At 38.4% G+C, this 21,168-nt stretch overlaps 1 pseudogene; it reads right to left on the bottom strand.

Annotated features, from left to right (window-relative positions):
- Positions 1 to 20,170: 20,170 nt before the first annotated feature.
- Positions 20,171 to 20,848, bottom strand: LOC119511778 (annotated as a pseudogene).
- Positions 20,849 to 21,168: the final 320 nt, after the last annotated feature.

Genomic DNA, 21,168 nt, shown 5'->3' with positions numbered 1-21,168 from the left:
GTGATGATAGTATGGTATTGTAGGTGCACTGATCAAGGATGTCTGTCAGTAGGGTTGAGGAAGGAGGCCTGGGAGCATGTTTGAAACCAGAGGGAATGATAGATGTTAGAGACTGGGACTGTGTAACTTTGTGAAATTGAGAGTGATCAGTGATTATGACTAAATACAGAAATGTAAAAATGTTTTTAAATGGTAAAGAACAGATGAATAGTGGCCTTGTGGAATGATGAAAAGGGGAAGAAAGAATATACCCAATGCAACTGAAGTCTGGGGTTAGCAATAACATTGTAATATGGTCACATTAAATGTGACAGGAAGAGTATACCAAAGCTGCATGCCTGGGAGTGATGCCAGAAGGAATGATGTCTTTGTTGAACAAAGACTGGGACAGTATAACTTAGTGAAAATAGAGCGATCATTGATGGTGACTAAATGTACAAATATAAATATGTTTTTACATGTGGGAGAACAAATTAATGTCAACCTTGCAAGGTGTTGAAATCAGGGTGGTATTGGGTGAAAATAAAACCAATGTGAACTAGAGTCTGTGGTTAACAGTAACATTATAATATGCTTCCATTAAGTGAAACAAAGACAATATACCAAAGCTAAATGTCTATGAGAAGTGGTAATAAAGAAGGGGTATGTGATTCTTGGAGGCGGTGTTGTCTGACCTTTTATTGGACCGTATGGTATTGTGTTTTTAATTTTTTTTTTACCTTTTTGATTCTTATTTTTTAATTTTAATTTTTTTAATTGTTTATATTTTTCTCTGCAGTAATGAATATATTCAAGTGCTGATTGTGGCTACACGTGCACAATTGTATGATGATACTATGAATATTCATTTTACACCATGGATGATTGCATGGTATGTGAATATATCTCTATAAAATTGCAGTGGAAAAAAATAAACACAGTCTGGAGAAACAGGTGCTGGAGAAAACTGGAGAGAGGGATTTACCTATTCCCTGTTGGTGGGGAAGCAGAATGCTCTGTGGCCTATCTGGAAGACAGTGTGTTATTTGCACAAGAAGCTAAGTAAGTGGGTGCCATAAAGTCCTCCACCTTCATTATTGAGTATATGCTTGGAAGATATGAGAGTGGGGATATGAATGAACATTTGCACACTGGTGTTTATTGTGGCAACATTCATGAATCACAAAGGATGGAGGTGATCTAAAACTACATTGACTGATGAACAAAATGGTGAAGTGTGGTATATGCATACAATACAATATTGAGTAGATGCAGGAAAGAATGAAACTGTGGGTCATGGAACGAGGTGAGTGGCTCTTGAGGACAGTGACTAATTGTAATGTGTGAACTCTGTGAATTGAATCTTAGAGTACAGGTTATCAGGGGAAGGCTTATTGTAAGGTCCCTAGATTGAAAGTTTTTATGGCAATCATATCTATTCCTGAGCTGTTGGTGTATAATCTTGTTGGTCTCTGGAACTTTGGGTGTCTGTGTGACACCTGAGACTGAGATAGAGTTCAGAACCTATGAATGTCAGTATTACCACTCACAGCAAAGTTTTAAAAAGCTGAAAGAGAGTTCAGACCTCAATCAGAGGTATGAATGAAGTGGATATTGTTAGGACTAAGGCAAATCAGGCCAAAGGGTAAAGGATGATATTGACTGTATTTTAAAACTTCAACTTCTGTGTAAGACCAAAGGAAGAGATATTTATTTGCTACAGGATCTATATTTTCTGAAGCACGCTAAATAATTTAAATTGCATGTCAGTTTATACAAACACCATAATTACACAGAACTTAGAATAAAAAGTGAGATCTGGTGCATTTGTACAGGTTAGTTTGGTATCCTGATACATCTCAAAGTAATTTGTGCAGAGAATAAAAATGTACTCGCAGGGCCCCCCTGATGAACTGAAGCAAAATGTGAAAACATTAAACATCCCCACCTGACTTATTACTGATGTTCTTGCAAGTTTTGAGGAATACAAATTTGATAGTCTGAGGAATTTGAACTGTCAAGGCAAGTACTGAGAAAATGTGTGACAAAGTCATTTTAAATAATTGACAGTGTTCTTAGCAATTGGTATAGAAGAAAGAGACTGAAACATTGAGATTCTGCATTAACACTCTTGGTACTGGGCTCAAAATATTGCTTTATCCATGTACATCTTGAAGCTTATTTTAAGAGCCAAATGAGTGAGAAAAATAAAGATTTAAACTAAAATAAAAATTCTATGAGTTATTAAATCTAAAAAATGTACATTTAAAAATAGGCTTTACCTTAATACTATGTTGACTGTGGTAAGAAACAGCCTTAATTTTTCCTCTTGAAAATATACTTTTCCAGTGTAGGAAACTGCCCTGAACTACTATTAAAATTATGTTCATGGATATTTCAGAGGATGCGGTAGACTTCTGGGTCCTGAAAGAGTTAATATGTTTCTTCTGTGGTATTTTGTCTAAACTCTAATACCAATAATCTACAAACTAAACTGAATTCAAGTTAGGAGATTTGAGTACTTCCCACTTGTTTCTGAAGGTGTTTTGGGGGCTTACTTGGCCTATAGAAGATTTAGCAAACGCTCAAGTTTTCTGCTAAATTGCAGAAAGTAGGGGTAAAAGTCAACCAAAATCAGATAATCCAACACCTGCCTGGAGGGTTATGAAGAAATTTTTATTCTGATCTAGTGACAGAAATGAAGATGGTATCATGAGTTTGTAATAAAAAGGAAGAGAAGAAACTTCAAGGTGAAGGGCAAAGGGTGGAAGTGAAAGGTCTTCAGTGGGCAACTTGGATAAGGTTTCTAGTAAGCCATTGCAAATCACTCCAAATTACAAATCTGGAAAACTCCCCTTCTTGAGAGTGGGAGTTCTTCTGTTTAAAACATGCTCCAGAATTCTTAGACTGATGGTGTTTGGAGGCCCTTGCATATAGTCCTCTTTCCTTTCCCCTCTATATTCTGACTTCAATCACATGCCTTCATTAATTTACATACCTTCATGACTCCCATGTTTATATCTTCAGTGCAGACTTCTCCTGTGGGCTCCAACGGCTTACTTAACATTTCAGTCTGGATATCTCAGCCATATAACTGTAAAACCTCTAACACAGAACCCTTGATCAGCAAGCACAATCTGTTCCTCCCCAGTTGTTCCTATCTCAGTAACTGACACTGCAATAAATGATGCCACTATCTACATCTATTTCCCCATCAATATCTTAGTCCAAGCAATCATCCTGTCCTGTCTGGACAACTATATCTCTCACCCAAATGACCTTCTGCAACTCTTGTCCTTCTATCATGCATTCTCCATACTGCAGCCAAGGTAACTTTTTATTCTTCCAAAGAAGAATGTTTCATCATACCACACTCCTGAGTAAAGTCTTCACATGGTGTACTTTGACTCTGAGAATCTAGTCTAAAATTCTTAATATGGCCTAAAGGACCATCAAATCAGTTCCCTTCTAACATCCCTTTTCCTCACCCTCCAAAAACTCCAGACATACCATTGCCTTGGATATGGAAAGTCTCATCTGAGGGCAGGGCCTTCAACACATTCGCTTACAACACCAACCCCCTAACAACTTCATAGGATAACTTCTAGTTACCTCTCAGAACATAGCCTAAATATCACTGTCTCTGTCAAGCTTACTTCATGTTCTTGACTGGGTTACATGTTTCTCTTGTTTCTTCTCCTTCCTCTACACTCTAAATATTGAATATATTTTGGCATTTTTGTTACTGTAAGTCACCTCTTTACTAAACAGAGCATCAAGAGAGGCAAGGAAAGTGTCTGTGATGTTCTCTACTGAGTGTTCAGCAGCTAGCATAGTGCCTCACATGTAGTAGGGACACAATAAATATAGTATGTTTGGAGAACTGATTAATGAAGGAAACAAGTATATTAAAAGGCCATCTGGTGGGCATTGTTATATACTATATAGATAATGCTTGTTAGATTTCAATGCACAATAGCTAGAAGTAAATGCCTGAAATTTTCAAACTGCTACCCAGTAGCCTTGAGTAGAAGATGATTGTATAACAATGTAGCTTACAAGACGTGACAGTGTGATTGTGAAAGCCTTGTGGATCACATCCCTTTTATCTAGTGTATGGATGGATGAGTAGAAAAATGGGGACAAAAAACTGAAAAATAGGGTGGGACGAGGGATGATTTGCATGCTCTTTGCTTTTATTTTTTATTCTTATTTTCACTTTTTCTAGTACAAGAAAAATGATCAAAAATAGGTTGGGGTGTGGAATGCACAACTATATGATGATACTGTGAACAATTGATTGTACACTTTGGATTATTGTATGGTATGTGAATATCTCTCAATAAAATTGAATTAAAAAAACAAAAAATACTTTAAAAAAGCCATCAAGTTCATCTACAGCTATCAGTCAAATGGTCTCATGAGACTAGCTTCCTTTTAAACATTAAATGTCCCTATGTTTCTAAAATATTGATTATCAAAGACAAAATCCAATCATATAATCCTTAAACAAAGTGTCAACAGAATCAATTTTCTTGTCACACATTACTGGACCATTGTGTTTACAATTTTTCTTTTTCTAACTACTGAGCAGTTTTATGTCAAAAACGTGAAAGCTAAGAAAATGGTCATAGGATTAATCATGTTATATGATCTCTTTTCCTACTCACCACCACCATATACACAACATGGTAGGATTTTATTATATTTTTTCTGAAGTTTTGGGAAAAAGTAAAGTACACAGAAGAAAAAAAGTTAGACATGGAGACTTTTTTTTTCCTAGCTGCTAAAACAAATATCTTTTTTGTGTATTTGATATTGAATTAACAACAGAAACTTATTGGTTTACAGTTTCTGAGGCTAGAAGCCTTGCTCCCTCTTTGGGTTGATATCTTCTGGGTGGTTGGCCATCCTTGTTGTTCCTGGCTTCTCTGTCACATGGCCATGCATATGCCATCTTATTCTTCCTCTTCCAGGCTCCATTCCAGCTTCTGGATGCTTTCCGTGGGGTCTCTCTCTCCATGGGACATTCACCCTGCTTATGAAGGACCAAGTAATCCAGATTAAAGCCCACCCTGATTAGTAGGCTCACACCTTAACTAAAATAACATCTTGAAGAGATCTTACTTGCAATGGGTTCAGACCCACCAGGATGTATACCAAGACCAAGAAAATGCCTCAACTGGGATACACAATTTAATACACCTCAAGATGTATTTGAGTAAAGAATTTGAGATAAAATGTTAGGTATTTACAAGGGCTCCCTTAAATGATGATCCATAGTCTCTAGCATTGCTCCTGTCTAAAACTTTCCTTCTTTCTCTATCTTCAACATCCCTTCAAAGTGCAAATACCCATCCTCATCTGGAAGAATCACTCATTATTATATGATACATTGCTATTCCCAGCCAGGCCTCTCAGTGAGACAAAATTAAGTGCACCCATATCCTTTATGAAGTTTGAACATGCATTCTAGAAGAAAAAAAGGCCGCAAGAGGCCCCAGCAAAACACTACAGAGTGAAAGAAAGAGATCTAATACTCTCTCTAGTCCATTTTGAGGATCACCAGCACTGTGAAATGAAAGTATGCCCCATCATATTTTCAATTATCAGAACATATGAAAACACATATGTCAGACCCCAGAAAAAAGAGTCTAACATATAACAGGAATGTCTGATCCAGGGGCCCTGCTGCTTATCTCATAGATACCAGGTGCACCATAAACAAAGAGTTGAAGGCTGCTTTAGAAATTCCATTCATAGTGACACCTAGACCCCAGGGGGTGGATAATGTAAAATCAGATAGGTCCATAAGATGAATGACCACAAACAAGCCAAAAGGCCTGCTTCCTCCACATAGATAATACAGTGCACATCAAAGAGTAGTGTGTTAGAACCCTAGAAATCAGCTCAGAAGTTGAGAAGCCCTCACCCACTCAAAGCACAGGGCACCCTTCTCTCCCCACGTGGGTTTTTTCCTTTAAAAAATGCTGCTCTCAGATAGAGAGCTGGAGCCATTTTTTCTTTCTCTCTTTTCACTGGCTCCCACCTGCTTTCTTCTGCTTTCTTCCTCTAACAAACCTTAAACTCTCTCCTTAAACCATGACTCACTGTGTTGTGTGGATTCCTGAATCACTCTGACCTAACAACACACATGTGCAAACATGTTCCAAATGAAAGTAAAAATTTCCCAGTATAAATTAATCTGTAAAATTTTACCCTGCTCATAGTGCTGATAATATTTTACATTTTCATACAGGTAAGTTTCCCTTCCATATATTCACTCTCTGTTCTCACCAAATCAGGTTCCAGCTTTTCATGGAAGATAAAAGTACAGATACAAGCAACATGGGCATCTGCCCCATATCACCACTCTAAGACACAAATTAACTTGAAAAAATCCTGGAATTATCACTTGCTTGTTTTTCCTTTTATCTTCAACCAAATTCCTCCTTAACCTCACTCCCTAATGACTAGTGAGAAGGATGGGGTATGATTCCAGTTTTAGATGTGTGTGTGTATATATATATATATAAATATATATAATGCAGATATAAAAATATAATGTATATTTACATATTCAAATTTTGATATCTTAAAATAAAACATGCCTTATTCTAAGAGGAAAGCTCTTTTCCAAATTCAACTTTGAAGATGGATATTTAGACTAGGCTCATACTGCAGTCACTGGTTTCCTGAAAGGTGACTTTCACCCCAACTACCTTAGTCAGCATTCCATTTCTCAGTATCTTAGAGAGATGATAACTGCAAATTGCCTGACATATGCAACTGCTGGTTTCTGTAGTTCTGTAAAATTGCTTTCTCTCAATTTTAATCAGAATTTATGTTTGTGTGTGTATTCTTCTATAACAATTATTTCACATTTTAAAAATTCAAGCTTGGAATTGAAAACGTGAATTCATAGTTGCTAAAGAATCCAAGATCCATCTTGATTCAATGCATTAAAGTCACTCCTACTGGCACATAATTTTGCATTTCTTATCAATCTCATTACTTTTCAAATAACTTGAAATGCTATCACATTTAATTAAGTTTAGTCATTTGTCATTCACGTTTCACACCACATCTGAAATAACATTTTTTTCAAAGAATTAGCACATCCCTCATTTCAATAACCTCACACCCATGGTGAGGGTTGTAGGTACTAACTGTGTGGATGAAACTAGCAACAGTTGACAGCAGAAGAAACAGAAGCTCAAAGAAATTAGAGAGGGACCATTTTTGATAGCTCTCAATCTTGAGCCCTTTTTCAATTATTCTCCAATAGGTCTCTTGTACTACGTCATGACAGATTCAACACTTAACTTTATGCATTGACTCATAAAATTCTATCATTATTTCCCCCCATTTACCTAGCTTCCTAGCTTTTGATTCCAAATGTCTCTTGACCATTTTGTGCTACATGTATTATAAAAACTTCAAAGTGAACAGGATATTCCTTTCAGCTAATTATTTTCCTCCTTCACTAGTGCCTGTTGCTGTAATATTTGTTGTCTATTCTGATTTCAAAAACCTTCCAATTTTTAGGGAATTTTTCATCCTTTTCCAACAAAGTTAGACTAGTGTTACACAACTCCTCTCCTCAGAATTCTTAAGGAAATCCCCATTTCCTAACACAAAAGACTGCAACTTTTGCCAAGCACTTAACGTCTTTTATAAGGGATCTGAATCACCACCCTTATCTACCAACATTGTTTTCAAAGGCTACTCATCACTTGTTTTTGTTATAACCAATTTGCTTATTTTATTGTCTTGTGAAGCTACCAGGATTTTTCTTGAATGTCTGCTTTCCACTCTATTTTTCACTTGCCTGAAATATATTCAACAAATTAATCAGTTATTTCTATTCTCTCCTTCTGTGCCTACAAAACTTCATGCCTTTTCTGCAAAATACAGCTATACAGATTTCTGGTATATCCATTAATTGTTTTCCGGAAATGTTATCATCTTTACACCACTTGATGACTGTGATGGCTAGTTTCATGTGTCAACTTGGCCAGGTGATGGTACCCTGCTCTCTGGTCAAGGAAGCACTGGCCTAACCATTGCTGCAAGGACATTTGTGGCTGTTTAATAAACCAACAGGCTGGTTTATTAAATCATCAGTCAGTTGGCTGCAGCTGTGTCTGATGACTCAATGCAGGGCATGTCTTCCACAGTGACAGAATGCAGTTGGCTGGATTTAATCCAATCAATCAGTTGAAGACCTTTAAGTGAGACAGATAGAGGACCTTCATTTCTTCTTTGGCTGACCAGCAAAGCATTTCCTGAGGAGTTCATCAAAGTTGCCAGTTTGTTTCCTGAGGAGACCATCAAACACTTTTGTCGATGATACCAGTTCATTTCCTGAGGAGTTCATTGAAGTTGCCAGTGGGCTTCCTGAGGAGTTCATTGAACATCTTCATCAGAGTTGCCAGTTTGCTGACTGCTGTACAGAATTTGGACTCCTGCATACCCACAGTTGTGTCAGTCACTTTTATAAACCTTATAGTCATAGATATCTCTCATTGATTCTTTTTCCCTAAAGAACCCTAACTAATATAACTTGGTACCAGGAGTGGTTCCTGAGAAACAGAATCTTAAAATGGGCTTTTACAATTTGTTTTCTACTCTGATTAGATTCAAAGGCACTAATGACTTCATTTCCAATAATCAAGAGGGCACTGACAGTCCATGGCATGATTTGGCAAAGGAGATACACAAAATAGCACTGTATCATTCTCCTAATCATAATCTTGTACAAAACAAGGCTCTGGGTGACAGTGTTTTGACACCTTCACAGAGTTTTGCAGTATTAAGAGGTATAATGATGTTGGCAGGCTACTCTTAGATACTTTGGATAAAGTTGTAAGAGAAAGAGATGAGATAAAGTCTTCAAATTTAAAACTTAAATGCCGTATGACAGATGTAAAGTTTCTATGTATGCCCTGAAAGAAAATATACTTTTCTGTGCCTGTAGACTTGAGATTTCTGAAAACCAGATGCAGACTCTCATTGTGCAAGTAGCAGATTTACAACATAAACTAAAATCTCAACCTCTCAGGTTGTCTGTTCTTTACATAAAGGCATTGATTGGAAAAGAATGTGATCCCAAAACTTTGGATGGGGACATATGGATTGATAATAATGGCAGTGAGGATACTGGAACCCTGGATTCTGCTGAGTCATTGCTAGATTTACCTGTAGAGGGCTGTCCTGAGGAAACACTTCCCCACCTCCAGTATGCCCTAAGGAGCTTTCCATCCATCTTCCACCACAAGAGATTCAGTGCCTGCTAATCTGTAATCACCCCCCTGAGGAGGCAGGCCTCACTCCTTTGTCTTTAGAGATTAATCCTGTTTTAAGAGATGAAAATGCAACAGAATGTCCTGAGGTAAATGGCTTGAGGGTTAATTCTAACTCTTTTCATGACCCACCCCCACCACCAGTCTTTGCTTCAAGACCTCACCTGAAGGGTGAGGTACAAAATGTGACCCATGAGAAAGTATGCTATACTCCAAAAGAACTGTATGAGTTGTCCAACTTATACAGACAGAAACCAGGGGAATGTGTGTGGGCATGGATATTAAGTGTGTTGGATAATGGTGGAAGGAATATAATGTTGGATAAGGCTGAATTTACTGATATGGGCCCACTAAGCAGAGATTCTGCATCCAATGTTGTAGCTTGAGGTGCTAGAAAGGGGATTAACAGTTTGTTTTTGGGTGGTTGGCTGAAATATGGATCAAAATGTGGCTGGCATTACTGGAGGTTGAAATGCCAGAACTGCCCTGGTATAATGTGGAGGTGGGGATTCAAAGGCTTAGAGAGATTGGAATATTAATGTGGATTAATCATGGGAGACCTGCTCACACACCCCTGGAAAGTCCATAGGACACACATTTTACCAGGACTGTGAGGAATAAATTTGTGAGACTAGCTCCATCATCCCTGAAGAGCTCTGTAGTTGTCATTCTCTGTAGGTCAGATATTACTGTAGGAACTGCTGTCACTGAGCAGGAATCCTTAAACACAAAGGGGATAATAGGATCCTGAGTCAGCAGAAGCCAAGTGGCTGCAGTTAATCACCACAGATAAGGTAGGCATGACTACCATAATGGAAAACAGGCTCAAAGCAGCAATCAAAATAATATGACTCACAATGACTTATGGTGTTGGCAAGTAGATCATGGAGTAGCAAGTAGTAAAATAGATGTGCAATTGATTAAATTCTTGTTTGAACTGTATTGGCAGAAGAATTCTAAGTCAAGTGAACTAAAGTCTCCCTTGAATTACAAAAACAGAGAGTCATGGTCCCTTAATCAATTCCCAGACTTGAGACAGTTTACAGATCCAGAGCCCCTTGAATGAAGGGAAGGTTGGGTATGCTTGGGGGAGGAGCCTGTTACACTGCTAAAAATTTTACTGTTAATCTTCCTCCCAGCCTTCCTCAGGGGGACCTATGGCCTTTCACCAGGGTAACAGTGCATTGGGGAAAAGGAAATGATCAGATATTTTGTATTTGTGAAATGAAGAGTAAAGAACATTTTATTTTTTGTTCTTAATAAATCTGAAACAGAACTTTTGCTTCAAGTAATAATAGTAACAATGTATTGGGTGATTATAGTGTACAGATAAGTGAAACAAATGAAAGAAATATCAAAGGAATGGAAGGGTAGGTACCTGCACTACATGTGAAGCATGAAAGGGTTATTTGAAAATGGACTTAGATTATTCAAACATTTATATTGTAAAGTCTAGGGGAACAATTAAATTTTTTAAAGAAGTATAATTGGTACATTGAGAGCAGAGATCAATAGAATCATACAAAATGCTCAGTTCAAACCAGAGAAGTCAGAAAAAAGGGGAAAAGTAAAAAAGAAAATATACAAGGTAAAAGAAAATGCTACAAACACAGTATGTATTAACCCAACTATATTGATAGTCACTTCCTATGTGAATGGTCTAAATACAAAAATTAAAAGACAGAGATCATCTGAATTGATAATAAAATGAAACCCAACTATATGCTGTCTACAAGAAACCCACTTTCAATATAAAGACATATGTTAAAAGAAAAAGAAAAGATATGCCATGTATGGTGGTTTGGAACTGAATGTACCCCAGGAAATCATGTTCTTAAATCTAATCCATTCCTCTGGGTATAAACCTTATGTAAGTAGGGCTTTTGGATGAAGCCAATTCAGTTAAGATGTGGCTCAGGCTGGGTCTTAGTCCTCTTACTGAAGTCCTTTATAAAAAAATGAAATTCAGACAAAGAGAAAGTCATGTAAGCAGGAAGCTGAAAGCAAAGAAACCCAGAAGAGAAGGGAGAGACCAGCAGACACCATGATGTGCCTTGCCGTGTGGCAGAGGAGCCAAGGATTACCTTTAGCCAGTCTCTGCAAGGAAAGCATCACTGTGATGATGCCTTGATTTGAACAATTTTCTTAGCCCCCCAAACTGCAAGCTAATAAACTCCTATTGTTAAGTCAACCCATTTCATGGTATCTGCTTTCAGCAGTCTAGGTAACTAAAATACCATATTAACACTAAGCAAAAGAAAGCTGCAGTAGCTATATTAATTTTAGACAAAGCAGATATCAGAATGTGGGAGATTATCATGGATACAGGGGCATAACATAATGATAAAATTGTCACTCCTCCAAGAAGATGTAAAAATTCTAAAGTGTATGCACCTAAAAAATTAAGAAACAGAACGACAGACTGAAAGGAGAAAGAGACAAATCACTATTGGAGTATGAGACTTCAATATCTCTCTGTCAGTAATTGATATATCAAGCAGGAAGAAATTGGTAAGGATACAGATTATTTGAACAACTAGCAAGTTGATCCAATGGATATTTAGAGAATACTATATCCCACACCAGCATAATGCACATTCTTTTGGGGTTCACATACAACCTTCACAAAAATAGACCACATTCTTGGCCATAAAACACATATTAAAAAGTTTAAAGTATAGAAATCATACAAAGTGTTCTGTCAGTCCACAAAGGGAATTAAACTAGATATCAACATCCCCTTTTCCATATGAACAAGTTAGGGTGGTCACTGCCTAGACACCCCTGAATTTGGAAAATGATTAAATTAGAGGTAGTGATAGAAACAGTCAAGATAGGATTTCACAAAGAATTATGAATATTGAACTTTATATAAATATAATTTTTAGATGCTATGGTATTAGAACAGCTAGGAGAAAATAAAAAATTTTGGAACTCTAACCTATAACATTCTTTGAAATTTGTCTAGAGCTATTTGTTGAAATCTTCTTTGAAAGTTTTCATGTTTCTGTATATACCCTATATTTCACAATAAGGAAGGAACTGAAACTGTGGAACTGCAACCCATAAAAATTTTTGAAATTACCTATATAACTGTCTTTTGAACTGTACATCAAAAGTTAACATCTTTCTGTATATATGTTATATTTTACAATAATGAAAATAACTGAAATTATGAAAGTGTAACCCATAATATTCTTTGAAATTTGCTCTCTAAATACTTGTTAAGTCATGCTTTAAGTTTTTTTGCTATATATATATGTTAAAGTTAACAATTAAAAATGAATTATAAAAACAAAAAAAAGGCAGAGCTTACAGGGACAATTATATTAAATCACCGTATTGGAAAATAAAAAAATGTTAAAAACAATAACTTAGGATTCCACCTTAGGAAACTGAATTACACAGGGTGCCAAGCCTAAAGAAAGCAGAAGAAATAAATAAAAATTAGGACAAAACTCTGAATCTGAGAACAACAAAATGATAGAGAAAATCAACAAAATATAAAGATATGTTGAATGTATCAAGAAAATTGATGATTTTTTAAGGAGTCTATCCAAGAAAATAGAAGACACTAATTATCAATTTCAGAAATGAAGAAAGGGTAATTACAATTGATCCCATGGATTTTGAAATGATAATAAAGAAGTATTCTGAAGACTCTGTGTCCACAAATTTGAAAACAAAGATGAAATGAACCAATTCCTTGAAAGTCACAAACTACCAAATTACAAAGAGAAATTAATAACCTGAATAATTTGATATCTTTTAAATATTTTAAATCAATGATCAATTAAAAATTCCCCCCCCCCCCAAAAAAAAGCACAAGGTCCAGAAGACTTCACTGGTATATTCTACCAAACATTTAAGAAAGAAATTATACCAATTTTTTACAAGTTATTCCAGAAAATAGAAGTAAAGAGAACAGATTCTGACTCATTCTGAGGCCACATTGACCCTAACATCACAAGATAAAGCCATTAAAGAAAGGAAAACTACATGTCAATATCTCTCATAAATCAAGATGGAAAGGTCCTCAAAATATTAGCAAATAAAATCCTACAATATTTAAAATGTATTTATACACCAAGACCAAATGGAATTTATTCTGGAAAGTCTTCTCCCATTCACTTACACTTGTAGTATAATTTAAAGAATATTTTTCAAGGTATGCAGAGAAAAACATTACTCACATCAATTCCCAATGTCTATTTAAATAGCCAATACAGATAAAAACTGTAAACTTGGAGTTGGAAAGTAACAAGGCCCAGGTGGGTTGTGGTGTCTTTAACATTGGGGAGAGGCTGGGCTGCCCCTTCCCTTGCCCCTCCACCTCCTCTGACAACCCTCTGAGAATTCTGGGCTCTGTGATGCAGGCCTGGATCTCTAGGCAGCACAGGCATAGTGCCTAGTGCTCAATGCTGCCCAAGGCAGGTGTGTGATGCAGAAGATGGACACAGATCTCTACTTTCCAAGGAGACCCAGTGTCCAGTGTGCAAGCACAAGCTTACCCATGTGGATACTTTTATTTAAATTAAATTTTGTTTTATTGAAATATATTCACATACCATACAGTCATCCATGGTGTACAATCAACTGTTCAGAGTACCATCATATAGTTTTGCACTCATCACATGTGGATACTTTAATGTTTTAAACACTTTTTGCCTGGGATTTTGGTCTTTCTTTTTATAACGATCAACCAGATGAGTCTGTTTATGGAAAAAGGAGAGAGGAATCAGGTAGGGAAACCCAGATCTATTCCCCAGGGGAGTGGACTCTTAGCCAGTTCCTCTCACTGTAGTAATTCAGTTATGTTTGCACAGACTCCTCAGATGGTCCCTGTTGGGAAAGAAGAAAGCCTTTCTTTAGGGAAAGGAGGGTGAACAGGAGGGGACCCCAGGTAAATTTCAAGCCCTGTGACTCAGTGTCCAGGTGTAGATTATTAAGAGAGGGTAGAATATGTTAGTGGGACAGAACCACACAATAACTGTTCATCATCTGCCTCTCCAATTCTGGTGTCTCTGAGTAAAGCCTCTGCCTTAGGGCTGCTCTAGAGAGCAAGGCTGAGTTTCAGAAAGCCTCTGCTGTAATGCTAAACTTGATCTCTGGCTTCAGGGAGCTGAGTCCTACCTGAAGGAGCACAGGCACCTTGAGTTCAGAGAGAGTACCCTTCTCAATACAGTATTACTGCCTGGATGGTCAAAAAAGGATTATTCAAATTAAGCCTTCTTTGAGTTTCTCAAAGAAGGAATGATAGAAAATGTTTTGATTTCCTTTAAAAGAAAGATTTTGGGGTACAAATAATACTGTTTATGAAAAATGAAAGTCTGCTGTTTGTCTAAGAGAGGACATTGAGAACTAAGTTCCACCTCCTGATTCAGGGTCAAGGCAGAGTCAAGAGAGGGATATCTTCACCTGACCCCAAACTTGCAGGACATCACTCATTCCCTAAAATCAGCCCACACCATGTATCCCACTGAATCACTCACTTGCCATCCTCCACATCTGGCCTGTCCACTCCACCACCACATAAACCTCCTTAAAGCTGACTTAGTTTAACTTGACTCCCTTTCTATTGATGCTGGCCTAGAGAGATCATCTCCATGGCGTCTGTTCTAGTTTGCTAATGCTGCAGAATTCAAAACACCAGAGATGGATTGGCTTTTATAAAAAGGGGGTTTATTTGGCTATACAGTTACAGTCTTAAGGCCATAAAGTGTCCAAGGTAACCCATCAGTAATCGGGTACCTTCCCTGGAGGATGGCCAATGGTGTCCGGAAAACCTCTGTTAGCTGGGAAGGCATGTGGCTGGCGTCTGCTCCAAAGTTCTGATTTCAAAATGGCTTTCTCCCAGGACATTCCTCTCTAGCAAGCTTGCTTCTCTTCAAAACATCACTCACAGCTGCACTCAGTTCCTTCTCTTTTTGTCAGCTCATTTATATGGCTCCACTGATCAAGGCCCACCCTGAATGGGTGGCGCCATGCCTCCATGGGAATATCTCATCAGAGTCATCACCCACAGCTGGGTAGGGCAAATTCCAAGCAAATCTAATCAGCACCAAAACATCTGCCCCACAAAACTACATCAAAGATAATGGCATTTGGGGGACACAATACATTCAAACTGGCATAGTGTCCATGTGGGTTGCTGTTTTGTGTTCCAACACTTTCAGGCCTGGAGGTGCCTGCTCATTTAAGCTTTCTCATGGAGGGAGTTATTTGGCAAAAGATTGTCATTTCTACCTTCTCACAATGTTCTCTTTTACAGGAGTTACTCTGTGGGTTCCCTGAACCCTTTTGTGTGCCCTTGAGAAGCTTCTCTAGTTATTAGCTGGTTGTTCCTGAGCTCACAGACATAAGATCCATGAGGGGAGCTGGTGTTCTGAAGTGGTTTCAGACAGAAGAGTGGGGGCAATTATATGAGATAAAACTTCCAATATAACTGAGGCAGGACTGGGACTTCATTTCTGGGATAGTTTCAGAATTAATTGATATTGATCTGGATACCCAAATGCCTATTCATTTCCTGAGAATTCATAATCAGCTGGGGATATCATATAAGGACACCATCAAGTCTCTAATACCACTGTTCCCAGAGCCAAGTTCAGATACTGCCTTGAGGGCCAGTGACCTTGGAGGTTCCCAGGTTATCAATGAACTACTGACTTAATTGTTATCTAACTTATGAGGATTAATTTCTGAATATAAGGGAAATAATCTATTTGTGCCTTATAATTAGTTTTTGTTTAGGAGTAAAAGATAATGAAAATACATCTATTAAATATATTATCAAGTACACTTGCCTTTGCCATAGTTTACTAGGAAAACATTCTATAATGAATGCTAAATACAAAGTTTGCATGCATTCTTGGAGACTCTGTGGAAGATATTTTTTACCTCTGTGTTCCTTAAGCTATAAATCAAGGGGTTAAGCATGAGGATAACTAAAGTATAAAACAAGAAGTCATTTTATCAGTATCAATGGAATGACCAGGTTTGGGCTGAACATACATAAATAATAGGGTCCCATAGAGCAAAACCACCACTGTCAGAGGAGAATAAAATATGGAGAAGCCTGCCCTCACCTGAGCACATCCTCAGGATGGCAGATATAATGAACATATAGGAGACAAAAACAACAATAACTAAAGGAATGAAAATGATACCAGCACAGACCAAAGTCAGTAGCAGTTTGGAGTATCTGAGTGAGTTAGCCTGAGGAGAGGCAGGTCATCACAATAGTAATGATTGATGATATTGGAGTGGCAATAAGAGAGGCAGAATGTGAGGATGGTATGAAACAGTGCCACAAGGAAACTGTAGTTATGGGGGGCTTCTAGAAGCTGAATGCAGATTCCTAGGGACATTGTGGACATATACAGGAGTAGGGACTAATGGATACATATTGATCATAGGACATGGAAGCAGATAGCAAGTACACTGACACCATGAAAGTGAGAAAGCAGCTTAATTTAGTAACACAGGCTTTGAAGGAGATAACATTCTGTTTGTATAAGAAATTTCCAAGCATTTGGGTGTAGTGACAGAGGCATAACAGAAATCAACAAATGCCAATTGGTTAATGAAGAACATTGGCATACTGAGTCTTGCATCTGTCTTAATGACTACCCAGGCTGCCCACTACTGTCCAAAGATAGATGAACAAGAAATATACAAAAAAGGGCATCTTCAACTCCTAAAGGTCTGTGAGGCCCACAAGAATAAACCCTGACACCTAGGGCAATTTATCTGAGCCATGTATCTTTCCAGGATGTCTGGGTAAGGAAGAACAGAGGAGAAATAAGCCCAGCTTATCATTTCTATAAATCATGTTTTATACCTTAATAGCTTATAAAGAGATTTTGTTGCTAATTTAGGAATTGTTAGCAAACTGGGAGCTGGGAGAGGGAAAGAATGAGGAATGAAATATTTGTGGGAATGAAATATCCTATCCTCCAAGATCTATTATATATAAGCTGTGAAACAGTCCACATTGCATTAGTTACTATTCAAAACTTTTGCATATTAAATTTTTTAAATCTACTCCCTGACTTGTTAAAAATGTTTAAGCTATTGTTCTGATTGAAGAAATGTTAACATTAATCACAGACAGCAAAACAAATCTGTTCTGGCATGGCTTTAACAGATCTGTCATTATTCAAGTGCAGACATGAACTCACATTGTCACAATGCTGAGAAAAAGATAGTTATGTATATTTCTATTTTAACAATTTACCACAAAGAGGTCACTAGAGATTGTTAGTAATCTTCATAATTAAGGTAATATGGCAAATACTAAAAATTGGGTTCTTTATGGAAGGGAGAATGTGAAATGCTCTACAGGTATTCATCTCATTTTTTTCTCACTAATGCCATCTGTAAACATAATATAATTACCCCTATTTTACAGATGAGGAAGAAGAGCATGATACAGAAATACCAGAAATAAGGTCAGGCATTTTTTGCAAACTAAAGGTGGGTCTCATACCATCAGTTTCTGACTCAGGATTCCATTCTCCTTATCATTATATTTTCAATATAACCTATTTCTCCTGTTTTGGGGCTCCTAAATTATTTACAAGTTTTGCTTGATATAATCTCAGACAAATATTTTTATCTCTATGAATGAACTTACATGATCCAAAGAAAATAATTCTTATGAAATTTTTAAAGATATTGCTAATTGTAGTAAAATTGATACCTATTTTCCAAGAGTTTTACATCAATTTATAAGTTTCTTTGAATTTCTCTTGTATCAAAGTAACACAGGTTTAAACTTTATTTAGTATATTAATTTTTGTTTTCCTACTGTATTTTATTTAAATATCTTCATACACTTTTTCTTATTTCTTTAGACTATTTTTTTTTTATGTAAGGTTTTCTTTTATTTAAAAGTTCATTCACAAAATACCATATCCATAGATTTATTTTCTGTCATATAACTGCATGTGTTAAGTGCTTGGAATACCATTCTTACATTTAAAAGTCAACTTGATTGCCCAGAAGTTTTAGATGAATTTGCTTTGTTCTTAATCTTTTCCACATTGGAGTTGTAAGTAGGTCATCTGAAAGCATCAGGTTTGATTACAACCACATAATGCATGACTTTCTTAAATTAAGTATTGGTTTTACACAAATTGTTCTTATCTCAGAAGCAGAAAAGACAGGTGGAAGGAAAGAAAGGAGTGAGAGTTCTGTGAATTGCTGAGCCCTTATGATAAAGACAGTAAGAGAGGGCAAGGATGACAGGTTAGCACTTAACTTTCTACACACCCGGCACTGCACAGGCAGGTGGACGCTTGGCCCTGGGGACCCTGGAGAGGCCTCTCGGCCCCAGCCAGCCTCTCCAGCTTTGCCAGCTGCAGGTGGGCCCTGAACTCCTCCCCATGGACAGGCTGGGACTCAAGTGTTAAAAGAAATTTTTAATTTGTTTGCATGTAGGCAGTTCAAGCTCAAAAGCTACTGCCCTGTCCCTTACCCCCAGGTAAGGGCTAAACTCTACCTGGGAACAGTAAGCCTTGCCCCAAAGATGCAGCAGCAAATCTCATCATTCAGAGCCGCCTACAAATTATTTTAAGGTTCCCGACAGCTCTGCATAGTAAAATTTTAAATTCATCAAGTGAAATAAAGGGCCAGATTCTAGACCTATTTTCACTATACATATAAGGGATGGTAGGAAGCAGTGCCTCAATGTCACTTACACTGGGGAAGAGACAGACACAAGGGGGAGATGCAAAATACACAAATAGGGGCTTGCAAAAAGCAAAGTCAGTGCTTTCAAGGGAGCCCAGCACAACTCCACCAGCACTGCTCAATCCTGCAAAGCACCCCTTCCCAGCAGAAACAAAATGAGATGGCCATCTGCTGCATCTGAGTCAGATTGAAGTGCACTCTGACACACCTGGTGAAAGGGGTTAACTAGTCTGGACATGGTTTCGAAAGAGTTCTAATAAAAAACGTCAACACATCAGTGCATTCGATTTCTCTTCTATGTCAACTCCCTGCCAACATTTCCCCAGACTCTTCTTTTAGGTTTCCTGTTTGCAGAGTGAGCCTATTCTGCTTGAATAATCCATTTGGGAAAGGCGTAATGAAGACAGTACTACCTATAAATGGGGAGAGGAAAGAATTTGCAAGGTATCAATAGATATTTTATCGTAGTTTTGACAACAAAGTGCCTCAAATTCTGTAATCACAGCTGAATAAAAAAAAGCTATTTAATTTTCAGTGACTTGTCTCTGGTTTTTTCTTGAAAGCCACAGCAATACAGAACTCAGCATGCAGATCCGAAGGGAAGCACTGAGGAAAATCAAAGGAAATGACTGACATCTGGCCAGTGGGTGTAAAGTGAAAAAGAGAAAGCAAAGGAGAAAAATGAAGCAGCATCTCCACTCAAAGGACTGCCCACGTGCTGGCTGCCTTTGTTCTTCCACAGAATCCATGTGCTATGTGGAATATAAGGAGCAGTAGGGAAGAAGGACAGAAGGAAAAATGGGGAAGGGGTGGTAGGAAAAAAAAAGCACAAAACAGGCACTAGATAGGTACAGCAAAGCCAAGAATGTACTAAAAACCACTTGTTAACAGCTGACATTCACTCACGAGCTCTGTGTTTCCGTTGTGAGAAAGGAGGACAAAGGACAGGTGCTGGAATGGTAACTGCAGGACGCCGGATCCAGGGCTAACCAGGCTGCAGTCTTACTCCAACTGCCTCCACCCCCCCACCCCACCCACCCCACCCTCCCACCACCACCCACCCCACCCTCCCACCACCTCCCACCCTCCCCCCACCCCCCACTCCCCCACCTCCCCAACTGCCACACTCCCCTATCCCCCCACACCCCACAACACCCCCCACACACACCTCATGCCCTCCCAACACCAGCTCATTCTAGCTCTTTGTGAATGACTTCCTCTCTGGGCCCGGCTCCCCCAAAGATAGCGGAGTTGGGTTTGGCTACTTGATTGAGGGGCATTGCCCCTGTTCCAGGTTTCAGCTGGAGTGTGGCCTCTATCCTCTTCTGTTGGTTCTCTGAAATCCACGTTGGATCCACGAAGGGGCGGGCCGTCTATAAAACCACTCCCCGTTGGAGGGCCTGCTTGCCGGTCACCCAGGCGGCTCCCGCCCCTACCTCCCAAGAAGTCATCCCGGAATCCTCTGTTGTCTGGTCAAACTTTCCTGAATCCAAAGCCGCCTTTGTCTTGTTTTCTGCCTTCTGGGATGCCCACATGCAGTGACCGATCACCCAACAGTGCACCATCGTATGACAAAGCTTCCTTAAGGGAATCCACTTCATCAAATTCTACCTAGCAGAATCCTTTAAATTTGTCTGTGCCTTTGTCTATGACTAACCGTACACTCCTTATGCTGAGATCCTTAAAGATAGCGTCGATGTCGCCCTGAACTGTGTTAAAAGGTAGATTTCCTGCATAGGCTGTGTAGGGGGCTCTGTGGGCAGCTCCTTCTGGCTCCGGGAACCATGGCCACCAGCAATGCCGTGGGGCTCTCTGCCGCCGCCGAAGCTGCTGTAGGTCAGATTGTTGTAGGTATTGAAGTCCGCCATTTACCGTCTCCTCTCCGAGAGGAACCCGAGACTGTTTTTTTTTTAATTCTATTTTATTGAGATATATTCACATACCATGCAGCCTAGACTGATTCTTATGCTTGAATTATTCAGTACACAAGTAACACTAGGTTTCTATAGATTAATACAGAAATGACAAGTGTCGAAAGCACATTTCTTTCCTTTCCTTCCTTCTCCTCGTCCTCCTCTCCCTCTGCCCCTCTTCCTCCTCCTCCTCTCTCTCCCTCTCTCTGTCTCTGTCTCTCTCTTTCTCTCCTTGAAAATGGAAAGGAAAGCAAAGATATCCTAAACACACACAC

Source organism: Choloepus didactylus, chromosome 16 (assembly GCF_015220235.1).
Source record: "Choloepus didactylus isolate mChoDid1 chromosome 16, mChoDid1.pri, whole genome shotgun sequence".
Taxonomy (NCBI): Eukaryota; Metazoa; Chordata; class Mammalia; order Pilosa; family Megalonychidae; genus Choloepus; species Choloepus didactylus.
The sequence above is the reverse complement of the archived record's forward strand: the minus strand, read 5'-3'. Positions and strand labels throughout refer to the sequence as shown.